At 38.9% G+C, this 16,781-nt stretch overlaps 1 protein-coding gene across 1 annotated transcript in view; it reads left to right on the forward strand.

The window, feature by feature from the left end:
• The first annotated feature begins 563 nt into the window (after positions 1-563).
• Positions 564-16,781, forward strand: part of LOC113532133 (rho guanine nucleotide exchange factor TIAM2) — a 48,853-nt gene continuing 32,635 nt past the window's right edge. The window contains exon 1 of the mRNA XM_053242153.1: positions 564-765. The gene's annotated coding sequence lies outside the window, so the exon portion shown is untranslated. The remainder of the gene's footprint in view (positions 766-16,781) is intronic.

Below are 16,781 nucleotides of genomic sequence, written 5' to 3' on the forward strand. Positions count from 1 at the left end.
TGAACATTTGTGACTAATGAGCAACAGATGCATGCATTACATCATGCAATTACATTATAATTGCAATCTCCAGGAACCATGCAAAGTATATTTTATTTATTTATTTATTTATGTAAATTGTTTCAGCATGTATGTATGGCATTACTGGATGTGCACAAAATAATGTAAAAACAACAACAACAACAAAAAAAATCACTATTCAGTACGTGAATGGTCAGATGTGTGTTTGGGGTGTGTATAATCCCAACGAAGGCTTCACTGAATCGATTCTTTAGAACCAACTCGCGTGAATGAATCAATTAATTTGATTCTTGATTCAGAATAGACTGAAATATTATGTGTATTCCTATGGTAAGCCACAATCAGAGTTTCATACTGTCACCTTGTTTATAGCTCCATAAACCACTTATTTATTGAAACAGGAAGAACACACACAAACACACACACACACACACACACACGATGCTCTTTACAAGTCAGGTGTGTCTGAATGGAATAAGACCTATAAAAATGAATAAATACTAAATTAAAAGAAAGTATGAACATTCCTTAAACTTAAAACTCAGTCTATGCCAAAGAATCGATTCGCTCGATCGAGTCACTTTTATGTGTCGTTTCTAAAAAGAACCGAATCGTTTGTGAATCTCTCATCACTGTTACTGAAGAGGAGAGAAGCGCGGCGGAGAAAGTCAGTCCTCCTTGTATACATTATGGACTAATAACCGAGGCCTTATCATTCTGCTTTTTAATTAGTTTCATCGTTTGGTGAGTAAATAATCTGTATTTTTTCATCTTCCTCGTGTCTCGATACGAGTCTGAAACTTTGAGCTGGTGAGAAAATCTCCAAGACGTCGCGAGACCCTTTTTGCAGGGTTTGGTTTCTATAGCAACAACTTTACGTACTGGTGGTTGTACTAAAGCGCATTCTGCAGCTAGAATAAAATAAAATAATGCTAAATGTTGTGTTTCAGTGCTTTTACAAACTCTATAATCGGGAGTTTGAGTCTCAGAAGTGTCCGTTATAAAGGAATATAAGTGAAACCGTGATATTCTAGTTAAACTGCTTGATCTGATAAAGATAATGTGTAAAATCAATTTAAATTATATATATATATATATATGTGTGTGTGTGTGTGTGTGTGTGTGTGTATTTAAAAACTGAAAATGATTATAAGCAACATACATGTTTCTTATACATGAGGAAAAGAAAGCACTAAACTACAGCTGAAAGTGAACAACAGTGTTTTATTGTAGAACTGCATGAAATGTAAGAACATCCAGGTAAACAAAAACACCTGAAACTGAAGCTTGCTTACTTACTGCTGCCACCTGTATTTTGTTGATGTATGAATACTAACCCTAGCAGCAAGGACCTTACACCTGTAGCCTACAGTAGCTATCTAATGGCTAAATAAACAAAATGTCATACTGTGGTTGTATATTCTTAATATTTGGATTAAAAGCTGTTTAGAAGGTGGTTATGTTGCTTTGTGAATTTGCTGTTTGGAGCTTGGGTTTATTGCTGGATGAAAATGGTTCAGTCATGAGAAGCCATTTAACTACAGAATGACACTGGCAATTCTTTATAAAAATGTCTGACTTACCCTGAAAAAATAATGTGAACACCAGAAGAAACTTTATTTATTTATTTATTTGGTACTTTATTCCTCTATTTGTTCCTGTTTTATACAACTAACCACACAGCTGTGCGATATTTAAGTAGTTTCACACACACATTTATAACTCATAAATGTCACATCCATAACACTTCATTTTTATTCAGGGCTTATAGAGTGTTTTCTGCGAAGGTCTTTTTAAAAACAAACCTACTGTTCATATGTGACGGCTCAACAGAATCCATTACTTGAAAGACAAATGCTTGTTTTTTCATAACTCTTATCTAAGTGCAGTGTATTTTGTCTGTTTCGAAATGTGTTCTTATTTAGAAAAAAAAATTAAGCAATAATAGCAGATTTCACCTCTGTTTGCCCCTACCACCTGTGATCTTCAAGTGAAAATGGAAATACGTCATGCTTTTACAAGAAAGTGTTTTGATTTCTGGTGTTTGGTGAAAATGTGTCATCTTCCTAACACATGAATGTCACATCCGTATCACAGATAAACTACTATATATCTGTAATATTTGTATGAATATCCTACTTTTAAATTTTCATCTACCTGCTTTGCACACTGTCTCATGAATCTATCTATCTATCTATCTATCTATCTATCTGTCTGTATGTTGGGATTTTACGATTTGAAATTAAAGTCTTGGATGCAAAAATTGGCTTTCTCACACACACATTCTTCTTTTTCCTCTCAGTGTCGTCTCTCGCTTTACTTCCTGGTCTGGTGTATTCAAAGCATCGTGCATTTAGTGTTCTTCAGGTCCTGTCTCTAGATGCAGCACACACACATATACACACACACATCACGTCTCTGATTTACACAGCGTGAAAAATTCACTGCATGTTGCCCACACTGGGTCATCATGCCCCTCCATTGTGCCTCAACGTAGCTTCTCCCCCCAAGCCCAAGTGTGTGTGTGTGTGTGTCTTTGTTTGTGATGCAGAGGAGTGTGTGACACTACAGGTCACTTAGGACAATACAGAAGCTTGGAGTGTGGCTCCAAAGAACAGAGCCCACAGCAGGCAACAGCTTCAGATATGCTTAAATGGTTGAAGGCTAGGTTTTAAGAAGGAAAAGCTCATAGATCAGATCCAGCACACGACTTCACCATGAGCTACTGCACATGGCACAAAGAGCGCTCTGTTGTTGGAAACACGAGCCTATAATCACCAGTCTGTCACTCTGCTGTGCCTTTTGATCCGGATGGCCACATCATGTAGGAATGCCATCATTGCTGGATTTCTTTAGCTCTTCTTGGAGACATGCCTATGACGGCGTACATTTGAAGTGCTATGTTTAGGAAATTGGTTTCAGGGCAGAGCAGGAGCACACTGCTGTGTCCTTAGGATGTTCAATGTGAAAATAAAGACCACCAGTGGTGTATATTCTCCAGGTAGTAGTGTAATGGAAAAGTGCAAATATATACTATAACACACTAACAAAATCCCATGTTTGCAATAAATCGGAGTTGCTGCTTGGTTTAATGGGGCACAAGAAAGTGCAGGGTGTTTACATGTGCCAAGTGGTTTGGACAGCAGGTAAATGTCGCTCCACCTAATGAGTGGTTGTACTGAAGCACGTTGAGCAAATGTCCCTAAATCTGACCTCTGTCCTACATCATCAAGATCTCTTGGGCATCTTCATAGTATTTCATGGGTTTTGCAAGTAAAATAAGTAGAGTAAAATAAGTACAAGTACATGAATTAGAGTGAAAAGGACAAAAATAAACTGTAATGTGCACTTGCCTGCCTAATGAGCTCTTCCTCTGGTTTCTGTTGCTGACTTCAAGTTGGAATTATCGTAATTATCATAATTACCAGAATTATCATAGGTGAACAGCACCACAATGTTGCAATTACAACTTCTCCTATAAGCCTTGACATTCCATGCCAATAACAAAAAGTCATTGCGGCTCCCAATATAAAAGTGACGCCTACAGCACACAGTAAGATTTAAGTGGTAATTTTGCATGTTAACTGTACTGTTATATACAGTTTTGTACATTACAGTTTTAGTTTGTACACATTTTGTGCATAACTGATGTTCATGAATGAATAGCTAACCTACCTACCTAACTACCTACCAAAATAAACTCCTTGTCATCAGTGATATAATTAATAAATAAATAAATACAACCACAGGAAGTTTTCTCACACAGTCCATGTTTTCCCCAACCAAAACCACTTAACCCCTTCTCGCAGTACACTGGCGTTCCGAAAATTGACTAATCAGACATTTTCAATCAGTATAAACAAAGGTATTACTTTATCGCCGCAAGTCTGTTATAAGATTAGTCAGGACACTGTTGGGTTTCTGTGTGTAGAGTATCGTGACAGGTTGGGTCTGAGCCTCCTGCTGGGCAAACAATTCACACCTCTTCACAATAACACTGGTACATTGGCACAACTAAAGCTGTTAACAACTGGGTGTTTTAATTTCTAACATTTAATTTCTACAATAAAATTATTACATTTAATCCTAGTAGGCTAGGTTAAAAAAAGAAATACTTATGAAAAATGACAACTTCTTAAAGCCCTTAATCACTACTGTGGAGTGCGACGTCACAAATAAATTCAATACTGAACATGGGCAACCCCAAAACAGACACGTACCACACGTTCCTGAACTCATGGGTGCAGTATATCAATGAAGAAACAATGCTAATAGGCTTCTATAACCTGGTTGAGACGGCACAAATGTTGCTAGCTAACTTGAGAGTACAGAAAGAAGCTGTGCTATGTAGCCATGTGGAGGTATGGTAGGTATAATTTGCTAGAGTAAACTCACCACATTGTTAGGAAGTTACAAAATGTCCATTGTAACATCATAACATTGTAACCAGAAGTAACAATGTGAAATTCAATATATTGGTGTCAGGCAGCTGATGTAGTGAGTGTCACTTGGGTTTTGACACCAATTTTGTTCGCTAACAGCACTGTTCGGGTTTAATGACATTGTATCATTTTGGTTGGTTTCACATTGGGATGAAAATATTTTAAATTTAAGCCCCTTAAAGAAAAATAAATACAAGTGCATTTATTAACATGTCCAGCCAAAAGTTGGAACATACAGAGATTAAAAAAAAAATTATTAGAGTTTCTCCACTACTGGCAGTTAAATAAGGGAGAAAACATTAAAAGATGAATGTCAAAAATGGAGTTAAATTTACCTCAGTGATACAAGTACTACAAGCACCTGGACAAGGACTGAGACAATTGCTTTCTGGTCAACCAGGGTTAAGTTGTTGGTAATGGAGTGTTCACATCTGTCAAAACAAACCAAACTAAAGAAAAAATCTGATTGGTCCACACCAACCAAATGTCGAAGAGCCTTCACAGTGTTCTTTCTTAGCACTCAGCAGACTGGACATCCATGAACACTACAGCAGAGAAAAGTTTAAGGGTTTTGGGTAGATTAAAGAAATTATTTCATACATTTCAAACAGGGCAGTTAGATCATTTATAATGGCAGGAAATGCTTGGTTTATATACAGTGCCTTGCATAATTGTACATTGAATGACCCAGTCAAAGCCCGGATCTTAATCTGATTGAGAATCTGTAGCAAACTAGAAAATGGCTTTTCACAAACGGTCTCCATCCAAACTGACAGAGCTTGAGCAATTTTGCCAAGAAATATGGGCATAAAGTATCAGGATCCAGATTTGCAAAGCTGATATTCTGGAAGACTTATGTTAGACATATTTTTTAAATCAAATTGTAAAAAACCCACTTACGTCCATTTCACTTCCAGGTTTTAACACTATAAAATATGGAAAAGTTTGAAGGGGGTGAATACTTATGCAAGCCACTGTATCGTATATATCTAATTATACATATCTGGCTGTCCCACTTGGTCATGTTTAGATATGTGATTAAGGGGGTAAAACTTGCAATCAGCATTTGAGAGTTTATTTCTTTTGGTGGAAGTTGATAGTGTTCGGTGCATGAATTTGTCCATGATTATATGTGTTACTTTCTAGAAATGATTATCCCAGTTAAGGTCTTGGATATAAATGTTGTATATCAATCTATAGCTCAACCCGAGAATAAAAACGGACAGAATAGACTTGAAAAACACGTTGTCCAACAGAGTATACAGTATATTAGTGTTTAAGCTAATAATGTTTCATAGTCTCATAATGTGTGTAGAGCACCATAGCAATTACTTGTGTTTACTGCAGGTCTCTTGGAAACCAAATGCCATCCTTCATTGTCCTTAGCTGACCTCAAGAAACTCCCTTCCTCCAGGGACCCTAGACGAAGTGGCCTCCCTGCTTTCTAAAGGGCACCATATGGCTAGTGGTCAGCGCGGTTATTGTTGGAGCTGATTAGGCCTACAGAGTACACACCTCGTTAAGCTTTGTTTAAAAAGGGCTTTTTCCTTAAGGGTGGAGGAGGGGAGCGATACGTTTTTAAATGTGGTCAATTTGAGACCCTGGGAAGTAATCAAAATTGGGTGAGTACTATAGATTACACCCAGGCTTGAATTTAAATGTCCAACGTTAGCTCAGTTTCTTAGTTTATCACAATGACAGGATTCATAATAAAAATAGGTTGGTGAGAAATCCTTGGTGACACCATGTAGGAAGGTGTTCCAGCATCACAGTGTAATACTTGCCTTCCAGAACCCTCAATAAATCAGGGACCAATACAAAATGGCATGTTATATGTTCTAGTTATTACTTTGATGGCAAACTGGTAGACCTTAAGTTCATGACTGGATCTCATCCATGAAGAACACGTGGTCAAAGCCTGGTAGGTATGAGCCAGAGGTAAGGAGTCTCCAGTGTCAGGGCGTTGTAACAGTCAGAGGTAATGCTGTTCCTTTACATTTTCAGATATTTCAGGGGTTTGTGCATTCTGGGTTCTCAGTAACATGAAACCTGCATTTTTTTTTTCTTTTATTAACATGAGCAAGAATGACTGAATATCGGCGCAGGCATGATTTGGTGTAGGCACGAGCCCACAGGCGAGGAATTAATATTAATAATTTTTATATAATTTTTTTATTTATATTAATATTAATAATTTCAGACACAATATGGCCAAATTGTACGTTCCTGTTAAAGGTGTTTCTGGTAAAATTGCCGTCGCTTCTTCCTTTTTAATCATCTGATGAACTTTCATATTTTATATTCCTGAAAAGTATCATTTGCTTTGTCCACTGATGATGTCGCTAACTCTACTGTAGTAACTGTTTCGAACTGGGAAGTGGAATTTTATGTGGCAAACACAGTCTAGTGAAGTGATACACACAGTCAAACGTCCCAGTGTGATTACACTAAATATAAGCACTCTTGGAACGCCGCTCATCACCGGAACTAACTCTTGTATATTGAAAAATAATCAACTTCAGGGTGGTAACAGTAACTCCACCTTGTTTCAAGCTGCATCAAATCACCCCATTGTTGATTATTTTCCTATAACAACACACTTGTTGTGTATTATTCCTTACATATTAAAGACAATCAGATTTCAACATTGTAACATAATAATAAGTGTATCTGTTCTTGGCTTTAGTTCTGATTATTATGTAATTTTTACCCCAAAAATGTAAGCTTGTTGTTTAATACTTTCTGAGTTAAGAGCTTAAATAGTGCCATGAAGGTCTTTCTAACTAAACCCATATGGTTTGGTAGTTCACTCTGGTAGTTGGCCTTCGAAATGGAAAACATGAAATATTGAGACAGGGAAGGACTCCAGTCATATTGCCCACCTCTGCATGAATCATGCTCCTTTGGTGTTAAGCTGCATGTGTATGTCTTTAATCATCCTCTTGTTTTTGGCCAGTTTTGGTACTCATCCTTATAGTCGTGCATTAAACCAGCAAGAGACAGACAAATAAAGTGAGAGAAGACTCAGCATCTTTTGCTTTCATTTTTTCCATTGCTGATCCTTAGCCTCTAATCTCGTTTCGACAGTGCCTTCATGTCTTTTGTGGGCAAAGGCAGAAGAAGGGCCCTCTGTTTCCAGCTGTGTGAACTGCTGCCGTGTGGAATTCGTGGTGGATTTTCTACCTAATTACCCTCCATTTTCTTCTGCAAAGGGACGTTTTTTTTTCCCAGTGGAGGAATGTGATATGGCTTTAGCGCTCCTCGGGTTTGGTTATTTTTCTCTAAGCTCAGCTCACGCTGTACATTAGCCTGCTTGTTTAGGCCCAGCAGAAGCGTGTAATTCCACCAGGACAGCTCCGACTCTCCAGGGCAGCAGCAGAGATAACATCTTCACAGCTTATTTTATTCAAACTCAACTCGATTAGTTGCACCACATGCCTACGGCCTGCACCATTGAAGCCTCCCTAGCTTAAACAGTAGCATGGATTATGCTTTAATATACGTATGCTTAAAAAAGCTTAATACTAAGAAGTGCCTTTCTTCAACTGAATAGAACAGTTTGGCTTCTTAATAAAAGCTTATTCAGAGTGCCTGAGTCTGAGGGTTGTTATATTTTCGACCAGCAAAAAGGCACTTTGATTCACCTGCAATTTTCAGACTTCTCCAGGGTCCCCTTTTCAATCCTCTAGTTTCCTTCCACCTCCCAAACACATACCAGTAGATGGGTTAGTGACTGTATATTGCCGTACGCTGGGAATGAGTGTGTTTGATGCTCTGCGATGGAATAGTGGGTGTTTTCTTGCATCACATCTAGTTTTCTGCATTCATGGCAAACCTGACTAGGATAAAGTGGTTACTGAAGAAGAATGAATAAATAAGACATTCTGATTAAAAGTGGTACAAAGGCCTAGTGGCAAAGCAAATCAAAAACATCTCAATTGTCTTTCTGTATGCAACCAAAAAAGATGATGGATGAAACCTGATCTATAGACTAATCATGAAACAAAGCATGCATAAAGCAACAGGACAAACAGTTTTTTTCTACAAATGTAAAAGAAAATAAATTGTCCACATTGTTAAACTGGGGGTTGCTAGTTAGACTGTTTCATGAGAAAAAAATCAAGGAATTGAGAAGTAATGGAGTAACAGGGTTAAACGTCTCTGTGTTCACTGAAAGAAGTCTTAAATCTTTAAGCATTAAGCAAAAAATTTCATAAAGAGAATGAAATTGTAGAGAAATGAATGCTGATTAGTTGATATATGTGGCAAAAGTGGTGTGGACTTGGTGCTGTACATCATAGCAACACACAGGAAGAATAAGCCAATAAACAAGCAATCAATTACCAAAACATTAATATACTACATTTAGCTGGTCTAAATGTAACAAATCTCAGCCTCCCATTCTGAATATGTGTTTATTATTATGTGTTTATTATAACTCTTCCATTGAGTTGAAGAAAGGCACTTAGTCTCATTTTTATGTCTCATTAGTATTAAGTATTTTTAAGCATATGTATATTAAAGCATAATCCATGCTACTGTTTAAGCTAGGGAGGCTTCAATGGTGCAGGCCGTAGGCATGTGGTGCAACTAATTGAGTTGAGTTTGAATAAAATAAGCTGTGAAGATGTTATCTCTGCTGCTGCGCTGGAGAGTCGGAGCTGTCCTGGTGGAATTACACGCTTCTGCTGGGCCCAAACAAGCAGGCTAATGGAGAGTGTGAGCCGAGCTTAGAGTAAAATAACCAAATCTGAGGAGTGCTAAAGCCATATCACATTCCTCCACTGGGGAAAAAAAAACATCCCTTTGCAGAAGAAAATGTGATGATGGAAATGGTTCTGGAAATTGCAGAAGTTTCAAGACATTACTACAAGACTGATGGGTGTGTGATTTTGGTAAAATCACCCTTCAGCAATGGGCTCATAAATATGTCACAAAAACAATATTAAGTACAAGTTTTGTTACCATAATTTATCTCCAATACTTTCAGAAAAAGTAAACTCTGATGTATTTTATTGCAATATTGATTTATCCCATTTTTTCTTACCTGCCTAACCGGCACTGTGAATCAAAACAGTAATACTGAACTGAGACTATAGGACCCCACACTCTCAAAAACACACACTGCCTTCTCCGTTTACACCTGAGCGAGTGTGTGAAACCTGGCACGGCCTGGGCACGTGCCCTTCAGCTCAGCTGGAATGCTGCAGGTCTGGAAAGCAAAGAGCCATTGAGGTTCAGCGAGAACCTGCTGCTGAGAGTCAGACTGCAGAAGAAGAAGGGAGCGTTCCTGACTGGGAGCAGAAATTGAGCCAAGGTAAACAGAGCCAACACTGTCCTTGGCGAACCCAACACCGCCACCCCAACTCCATTTTATAACGCATGTGGAAAAGCAAATGTGGACTCAGCTGAACGTGCAGAGATGTAGACCCAGTTGTGGCAGCAGCTAAGCATCAATTCAAAAGGTGCTACTGTCACTGGCTAAGACGCTAAACCCCCTAAAGCATATGTATTTATTTTCCTCTCTGAGGCGCCACTGCATTCAAAAGCATTTAGTCTTGCTTTCAGTCTTTAATAAGATACAGCAGGAATGTTCCTCCTACCCCCGGTCATTATATGAAAGACAAAGTTTCCCCACTAACAGCTAATACCGACTGCCCCTCACTCATATCTGTATAATCTGCTGTCTTGTTAGAGTATCACTGTCTCACGCATGGTTCCAAGAAACAGGAAACCTTAAAAATACAGCACATGAGAATAAGGACTACAGGGTGGCCACAGCCGTAATTTGGAGATCGGAGCTCTGTGTGGCGTCGGCTGAGCCCCAGGCGAGTGGTCTGGACTGTTCATTTGGGGTTGTGTGTGGAAAAAGTGTGTGTTGCCATGCTGGAAATGTGCAGGCCTCATTAGAACTCCCACTCTGCCTTTTCTCTACATGCTCCAAGGCCACCCCACTCACTATTCCCTACACTGGAGAATCAAGACTCATCCTTCTGCAGTGTTGCATCATCACAAATGTGTCACCACCACCAGTCTGCTGTGAAAGTTTCTTAAACCACACCCTGCTGTCTCTATAAGCCACATATCACTTTCAAACAGATGAAACTCAAAATACCTCAATGAAATAAAAATGCCTCCCGGTTTCATTGCTAAGCATTTTAGCAAAGACTGAACCTGTGTGACTCTTAACTACTAGACAAGCAGTCACCTTCATTTGTAACCATACTTTCCAGGTGGGATTATACTTTCACTCAGTATTTGATGACATAGACATGGAACGCAAAATTACCTAGAGAAGAGTATATACAATGCAATCGTCAAATTTGGCAAAAATAAGGTATCTCAAATGACAACTATCTTTGACATGGAACAGCTTATATCTGGGGTCACGCATTATTTTAGTGCAAACATTACATAAAAATGAAAGGTACATCTCATGTTGTCTTTATATTGGGGTTCACTCAGTGTTAAATAAGTGAAAATAAAGTGCACTGAATATTCACTACTGTATTCTCGGACATTCTACAGAATGATTTGCACTAAGTTATATGGTGAGTGGAGTGTGGTTTTGGACAAAGCATTGTTTCGTTTCACTTTCCTGCTCCTCAAAACATATGTATGTGACCTTACTGCAAAACAGCTTTGGTGTTTTGGTAGCAGGAACACTTTGTTTCCAGTGTTATAATGAGGACTCACTTCTTTTCCAGTCATAATGTCCAAGATTTACAAATGACCATGGTTTTGGCATTGGAGTTCCTCATGATGAAGTTTTGTTCTGCTTGAAGTTACCTAAGGCTGCCTTAACAAAAAAGACCAGTTGAGCCCAGCTCTGGTCCTCTATGTCCAGTTAAGCATAGTTTGGCGATTTTTTTTTCCCCGACGCACCTACTAGATCTATTCATTAGTTGAACCAGGTGTTTCACCAATGTGGCCTGGACTCCACACATACAGAACCACAAATATGTGCCCTGGGATCAGGGTAGTTCCATTAAGGTACCAATATGATTCCTTTTAGCAGCCTTGTGCACATTTATGTTTTCTGCTTCATTATGACTAAAGTATATTTGGTTTTTACAAGCAAAATTTCCTGAATACACAGAGGTGTTTGATTAGACATTTGATTAAAACTTGTGAGTCACCAGTCGCTGAACACCTTGACAAGCATAGAAAGACACTTTCTTATGGAGTACTTACTTCCTGGTAGATCTATTTTGGTCATTTTCACAGCTTGACTACTCAACAGACAAAATGAACAAATCAACTCAAAAATTTATATTGTAATTAAATCCAGGAAAATACGAGACCATTTTTGAAGAACAAATATGGTTGCATACGGACTAAAAGCATGTAGGAACTAAGCAGCGAGGAAGTTGTGTGAGTAAAGGTGTCAGGAAAATTGAATAATCAGCACCATAAGATTGTTCCCACCATACGATTGTTGTTGTCGCTCTTTTGCTCTTGTTTCTGTCTCTGGACTTGCAGCTCTGTGTGCAAACTTCTGGCTGATCGCCTGTCATGTTGTTACATGCAGGATTCCTCTAGTATTTATTCTGACCATTTATTGTAGAATCCTTCATAAAAACTTAAAGGGTTCCCACAGAGGGACAAACCAAAGAACCTTTAAAATGCTGGATGAAAGATTTTTTTTGTCTAAGTGTGTAATACCCATGTTCCAGAAAACCTTTTGTAAAACAGGAGCAAAAGGTTCATGCTGTTTTAATTACTCGCTTTCACCCACATGTCGTGAGAGGTCTGCCACAGTTTGAGACCCTCACAGTGCCAACACTTTGGTTTAGTGGCTTAAGCTTTGTTGGGACAAACAAAACATCTTCCTGTTTCTTTGAGAGTGACTATTACAGTTATAAAGCCATTGCTCTTAACACATCATGGTGTTTTTTCCAGGCATTTCCCTCCACTAATGAGAGGCTTTACACCACAGCTATGTTTAATTGCAGATAGTATTCTGTTTCCCTGTCTCATTTTACCAAAGAAGAGAGAGAAGGAGAGAGAGAGAGAGAGAGAGAGAGAGAGACAGAGACAGAGACAGAGAGGGCAGCTGGTTGCTGCCTTTCATCACCACAATCAGTTACTTATGTATTTAAAGTAATGATTTGGTGAAAATCACCCCAGATGCAGCCAATCACAAAAGGCATGTTTGGTCTCTGACATTTGCTTTTGTTTTAGTATAGCTAACAAAGTAGTAAAAGTCAAATGACTTAACATTATTAGTACAACTATCTTGGACAGTCAGAATAACCTTTATCTTTATAGCAGTTTGGTGTCATTTGGTATCACGAAAAGGAAGGATTGATTGAGTTCACAGCAGATACACAGTAGGCTAGCATAGTCTACAGCTAAGAAGGTAAACAAGTTTCATATTACTCAGAAAATCAACAGAAAGTCTAATAATATCTAATTCAGTCACAACTGCATCTACGCTAGTGATTAGTTACACATCTAGGCCTCGCCTTCCAGTGTTTAATAGCGTAACAAGAATCTGAATGTTTGAAACTTGGATATTGGTCAAGAAAGACTTCATTACGAGTGTCACAGTGGCACAGCACCAGATTTGGAGCTTTTGGAGTAAGGGAAACTTGTGTCCTTTTTTATTTTTATTTTTACTAGATTTCCTCTCAGTTTGTTGATGGCCAGTTCCCGCCCACTGACTCATTCTCCTCTAACACACAACAGCGACCTGTAGCAACCGGTCAAGGATGAGGGTGAACACATGCTTCATCTGCCATCATATCTTTTCAAACTGCTGCTCATGAGACATCTCAGGGCAGTTGAACACACGCTAACTGCACTCTTGCGTATACCCAAGCTCACAGATGTCCATGATTAGACTAACTAATGACACTTGTCAGAGGAGAGAGCGATGTCATCTTTCCCACTCAGAGATCATGATAAGCCAGTTGTGCTTATTTTTTAACTCCTGGGCTCCTGACTACGAATGACTGTGGTATGATCACCAGGAATTTGTGTAATTTTTTTGTTTCTTTCCCGAATTGCTCCTTTAAAGTACATAGTCCAGACCATAGACCAGACATAGACAAGACTGGCATGGTTGATACTTGAGTGTGTGACAGATTCACACGCATTTACACACTGGAACTCTCACACAGACAAACTTCAATTCTCTCATCTGTGTTTTCCCTCAAGGGAGTCATTTATCTCTCAGTGTGTGCCTCAGAGTGAGCGCTTGCGTGTCTACAATAATAAGGTACCATTGCCCAGCCTGTGTCTTTAGGGCAGCGAGCTTTACGGGGTAAACGGTAAGCTGCTAGCACTGAAATCCCTCTAGATTAAGGGTTTAACGTGCTGAAATCACAGGACCCTCCTTCCCTGAGGCTTTGTCTGAACTTCTTTGACCCATAATGCATTTCACGGCTGTATTTGGCCACTGGGAGCTAATGGGATCTGAATGTTCCCCTGATTTGCACCAGCAGAGCTGTAAAGCCAGGTATCAATGCAGATGTTTTACTTTATAAGCATAGCAGGCGAGAGAGAGGTGAAATGTCAAAGGCATGCTCACTATCCAGATTTTTGGTAAGTTTTTAGTATAATGCTAATCTGCATGCAGCCTTACATCTTCAAACAGGATGATATTAAATGCCATATACCATTGTGGTTATATATGTGCTTATGTATAAGTATTTCAACTGCACAGTGATACGCACAGTGGTATTTCAACTGTGCGTATCACTGTGCAGGCTATAACTACACAGCTATACTGTATTAATCTGTGTTTGTCTAGACTGTGCATGAACTTCACCTTTAAGACCGGCTTTAGGAAGAATGAAGATAAATCATGGTTGTGTAGTGCTAAAGTCATCTCAAGAATTATTTGCACCCTTTGTGAAAATAAGGAAAATTATTAAATTAAGTGACTCAATTTTTCTCTGCAAATCACCCCACAACTAATATTTAGGGATGCTTCCCCTCAAAGCTCCAAGTGCCAAAGAAACCAGGTTAAGAAACCAAACAGGTCTTCATTCAATAACTACTTTGGAATGTTGTTTTAACTATTTAATCTGTCTGAACATTAGAAGTTTTTTTTCATGCATGTTGATTCCTTCTGCATTGATCTTTATCATAAGATTTTAATAAATAAAACAATTTAAATACAATGTCATACTTTTATAATGAAAATTAAATGAATTTGTGCCAAAATATATATTTTGCCACATGTCTACAACAATTGGGTGGAGAAATGTAAAGACATAGTTCACAATGTTAGAAACGAGCTAAGCTAGCTAGTACTGTAGATTTGAAGGTGGACCAACTCAAACTCGCACCCTCAGCTTCAAATGCAGCTCTGTGAGCACAGTGTAGAATACATTAAAAGGACAAAATGAAAGTGTAATACCAAGTTACTGTATTTAGAAAATACAACAAACAACCAAAGTATAACATACGTTTTAATCCAGAGTTGGAGGAAAAAAATGATATCTGGTAGTTTTGCTCGACAGAGAACCCTTGAGGAACTGGCAAAACTTTCAACAAAAACATTTGCCCTGTCGTCAGAAGATTGTGAGTTCCAATCCCAATGATGCCACAGCCATCCATGGCCAGGACTCAAGAATGCAAAAAAAGGCCATACTCTCTGGGTAGGAGAGATGGCATATTCTCTCTCTTCTTTCACTCACAGTGACACTAGCCAGTCATGGGCTTCTGTGAGTTCATGTATGTGGAAGAGGGCAGATAGCACTTTTCCTCATGTGTTACACTACCTTGTGATGCAGCATGAGCAGCAGTTCCAAAAGATACACATGTCTCAGAGGAAACACATGTTAGCCTTCACTCTCCTTGGTTGGTAGCTCTCATATGATAGGGAAGAGCTGGCTGGTAGGTGGGAATTGGGGAAAGATGGGGAAAATGTCAATTAAAAAAAAGGAAATAGCAATGCGAAATATCAGGTCAATTGCAAGTGTTGTACAAGAATCAAGATGCACCAATAATCACTTTATAATTGCATTATGGAATCAAAATCACATTACAATACCATAATGTACAAATATACAGTTGATACAGGGCAATACAGTTTTCATTATCATATCCTTTCTGCTATATATGAATTAACATAACCCCAGCGACTCATCATTGTCATAGGACATGCTCTTTTCATTTTCAGTGTTGTATATAGAGACTCGTAAAATGAACATTATAATAACGTATCGCACAGCGCTGCTTCTGGAAGCGTCATCCATCATTGTTTTCCTGCAGTACTCCACCTCTCCTGTTACATAAGAGGCATGGCTCTTGAATTCCTGGAGCTGAGGTCAGGTTTTGTGGTGCAGAGCTGAAGTCCTCACTCGCAGTTACGCAAGAGCACGAGGGCCATGTTTTGATCTGTTCCTCTCCTGTTTACATGTTCCTCTGACTTGGAGAAGAACGCACGGGGAGGAGAAAGTGCAGGGAGGAGAATGGCTGGACTTCAAAACAGCTCAAAGTTAGAAGTGAGTGGGTGGACGGGCAGGCCAGGGTGTGCCTGCAGAATCTATTTCTAACTGAAAGTTTGACGTGGATGTTTAAGGAATAATGTTGTCATCCTCTGTGTTTTGTGTGTATGGATGCTGTCAGGTCTTATTGTGTAGATTTTTACCTTTTTGATGTTGTAGGAGCCTTAAAAGCTAAAAAACAAACAAACAAAAAAAACGGCATTGTCAGAAAGGTTTAAGTTTCCTGTATGGAGAATGAGGGCAAATGAAAGGACAGCGCAATGCGGGGCCAAAGGAACTGCGTGTTTCAGTGTGAATTTCTATAAGAGAAAGACAGAAAGAGACTCAGAGAGAGAAAGACACACAAAAAGAGAGAGACAGGGAGCGATTCAACCACAAGAGAAAGGCTCTCTGCCAAAAACAGAGAAAGACATTACAGAAAGAGACACAGAAACAGACTCAGAGAGAAAGAGTGAGAGACATAGATGCACAAACATAGTGATAGACACACATATACAGAGACACAAAAAGACAGAAAGGACAGGGACACGCACAAAAAGGGAAAGAGAATGAGAGAGACATGAAAAAATAGAGACACAAACAAAAATACACAGAACGTGAGACAACCCGGAAAGAGAGGGTCATATTGACAGAGATAATCAGATGGAGAGACACACATAGACAGAGACAGACATAAAGAGACAGATCCAGAGTGAGACACAGAAAAGGACATAAAGAGAGACACAAATATAGAAAATGGCACTGATACACAAGCAAGACACACAGAGAGAGAGAGAGAGAGAGAGAGAGAGAGACATGGAGATAGTCACCTGAAGACATACACAAAACACACACAACACCAACAAGGAAATACAGA

Source organism: Pangasianodon hypophthalmus, chromosome 19 (genome assembly GCF_027358585.1).
Source record: "Pangasianodon hypophthalmus isolate fPanHyp1 chromosome 19, fPanHyp1.pri, whole genome shotgun sequence".
NCBI classification, from domain to species: Eukaryota; Metazoa; Chordata; class Actinopteri; order Siluriformes; family Pangasiidae; genus Pangasianodon; species Pangasianodon hypophthalmus.